Source organism: Coturnix japonica, chromosome 11 (genome assembly GCF_001577835.2).
Source record: "Coturnix japonica isolate 7356 chromosome 11, Coturnix japonica 2.1, whole genome shotgun sequence".
NCBI lineage: Eukaryota > Metazoa > Chordata > Aves > Galliformes > Phasianidae > Coturnix > Coturnix japonica.
The window spans coordinates 15,929,298-15,932,488 of NC_029526.1; the positions used below are offsets into that span (position 1 = coordinate 15,929,298).

Consider the following 3,191-nt stretch of genomic DNA (forward strand, 5'->3'; position numbering starts at 1 on the left):
GCAGGTGCCGAACATCTGCAGCCCCCAAAAAGGAACAGGAAGGCTTCAGGGTTGTAGGTCCCCAGCACGGCTGTGGGAAGGAGCCCCCACCTGCCTGTCCCCATTCAGGGCCAGAAGGCAGCGGGATGTAAGCTTGGCTCCTTAAAATCCCCCAATCTCATCCCATTGAGAAAGCCTGATAGCGGGGCAGCAGCCAAAAATAAAACCCCCATCCACTGTCAGATCCGATCTCCGCGGTCGCAGCCCGTGCTGATGGCTTTGCTTCTTATCACAAAGGGCGAGCAGCCCCCGGGGATGGGGGGGGTTCGGGCACGAGGTCTGCGAACCGTCTGCAGGGTTACGGATGGCACAGACCCCCCCCCCGCCCCGCTCCCCTCCGGCTCCAGGTAGGAGGACGCAGGAGCTGCAGCATCCCCCCGCCCGCTGCCTGCGCATTTCCCACCCATGTATTCCGAGCAGGTTTCCCTGTCGCTGGGGAGAGCAGGGAGGAGGCAGCCAATGTGCAGCCGGCTTTACCGGAGCCGCACCGCGGCGTTGTGGGGAAGGCAGATCTCACGGACCCCCCCCCCCCCTACCAGCCCCCAGCCCCCAGCCCCGCATTATGGTTAAAGCAGCAGATGGCAAAGCTCTGCCTGCATCTCTGGGAGCTGCGGGTACCAGCCGGGGATGCTTTTCTGGTTGGCATCCCTAGGGCTGAGCTATGTGTCCTTCTTCCCTCCCTCTTCCTTTCTTTCCTACCAGGACCCCAACCCACAGCTCTCTTAACGCCTTTGGGATTTTCTTGCTTCCCTCACCTCATCTAAACAAACTCCCCGTAGATTTGCAGCCCAGCCCCAGGTGGGCACAGCCCAGCACTCACACCTGCATACAGCAACAAGCTGTAACTGCAAGGGGAATAAGGAGGAGCACATGGTGGCTGTCACCCCTGGGGGGCAGCTGCTGGCATAGGGATGGACTGCAGTGCCCGCTGCTGCCTGCACCAAGTTTGGGCTTCTTGCTTCTTAAAGCTGTTCCTCCTACCTCTTCCATACGCCGGCTTTACTTAAAGCAACACGACACAAATTCAGGCAGCAACGTGATGCTGAACCTGGCAGTGTCCCTTTGCCACCCGTTCTGTCTCAGGGCCCTTTGCCATCCTGCTCAGTGCTGCTCCACACCCCTTCCAGCCCTGAGAAAGCTGAGACCAAACGCCACCTCCTGACCAAAAGAACATCAAAATCCATCACCCCCATCACCGAAGCCATCCCCCCTTCTCTGAGCACCCCTGAGCTGTGTCACACAACACCCCATCCCTGGCAATTAGGTGCCAGCTCAGCACAGATGTCACCCAGCCTTTAAGCTTTCAGCGTTTCTCCTTAGTGCTGAGGCTGGAAAACAACACCCGTGTGCTTTTTTTTGCTGATCCAAGTCCTTAGTAATTACACTTAATAGATCCCAAAGGGATTCCTAGGTAACCTGCATGATGGTTTCCATGGCAGAGATGGAGCTCGTGCCCCTGCGATAACTGATAATAATGGATTGTTAATACTTAAATACGGTTGTGGCGTAATTAGTTTGTAAACCAGCTGTCCCCTGTGTTCCCGCTAAGACTCAAGTTGCTACACGACAGTTATAGGAGAATAAAACCAAAACAACCAAAGCAACAAGGCAGAAGGGGTTGGTGCCATGGTGGGAAGTGCCAAGAGATGCCCCAAAGAGATGGGAAGTGTTCATAGAGAGCATCGCTGCCTTGATAAGAGGCTCTGAGAGCTGCAAGCTGCTGCTGTGCCATAAGGAAGGGTTGGGATCTGTGTTTTGGCTCCTTCAAAGCCTGGAGCTCCCAGAGCTGATACCTGCATTTGCAGGAGCCCCATCACCTGCTGGTATCTGCACAGCCCACCCATCCTTGGCAGGTGTTTTCCTCCTCCCATTAAGGAGCCCAGGGATCTTATTATAAGGCAGCACCCCAGAGCTGCAGTGCTGATGGAATTCACCCATCGTTCCATGATGAAGATGAGACACCTCTCAGGACATCCCTGCCATCCGAAGGGAGAAGGGCAGGTGCTTGCTCTGAACTGAGGCGAAGGCAAAAAGACCTCACAAGCTAGAAATAAGCCAGATGTAAGCACTGAGAAGCGCAGCAGGATTTGTAATTGGAGCTAAAACAGGAGCTTTACTGTCCCAAAGCTGCTTATGTGGGCAGCTGCTGCAGGCAAGGCTCCAGCCTCTGCTATGGGATGCACCGTGGGGCCAGTGGGTACCAGCCCTGGAATAAGGAGTTACAAGGTGCAGGTGTGGGACTGCAGGCTTTGAGCTGGATGTCCTTAGAAGTAGATCACATCCAGAGCAGTGCAGGCTCACGGCAGGCTGGGTACCTGGCTGCCAACAGCCGTTCTCTGCCATCCCTCTCTCTTCTCAGCTCCCCCTGACCCTGTTGCTAAGTTACAGCTATGCCTTTCCAGCAAGCTCCAGCATCCTCGCTCCCACCCACTCCCAATGTGAACTGAATCAGATTGCACAGAGGAGGAACCCGCTGTGTGCGGCACAGAGCGTTGCTTCCAGCAGCACCGGTGCAAGGGTTTCCATCCAACCCTGCCCCATGCCACCCAGATGGGCACAGAGGAACCATCTGCATCATTGCAGGTTGTTAGAGCCAGCACAGCTCTGCAGCAGTGAGAATAGATGAGACACAACACCCTTTGCAGCTGCAATAGGGACTCAGAAGCAGCCCATGCAATGCTCATCACCCCAGGCAGGTGCTCCCATACGACCCCCTCAATAGAATTAGCTGTGGAGCCCAGAAAAAGATCTCTAAAGCTGTCCAAAGCATCACCTGGATGCAGAGCACCGTGTCAGCCTTTGCTACTAGCAGGGTGTCTATACAACAACAGCAATCATCAGAAAGCATCCCTTGGAGACTCCTCCAACAGCTCTAAGACCCAACTCAATCCTCTTTATCTATTTAGCTTTACTATTTCTCCTTTCAGTTACCAGCTATCAAGCCTTTCCTAAAGCCAGATTTCCAATGCACATGACCCAGGTAGACCCATAAGCAAATAACACCGCAGTAGATGGGTGCTGCCATTGGGACCCACACAGCATTGGCACCACCATAAGACAGCAGAGCACCCAGCAGGAGGAGGTTGGATTGGGGGGAGGATGTGCAACACTTTGGGCTCCTTCTAACTGGTTTCCTTCTCTTTCTCTTGCAG

At 54.7% G+C, this 3,191-nt stretch overlaps 1 protein-coding gene across 1 annotated transcript in view; it reads left to right on the forward strand.

Annotated features, from left to right (window-relative positions):
* Nucleotides 1-3,191, forward strand: part of JPH3 (junctophilin 3) — a 38,344-nt gene that overhangs the window by 33,572 nt on the left and 1,581 nt on the right. The window lies entirely within an intron of this gene.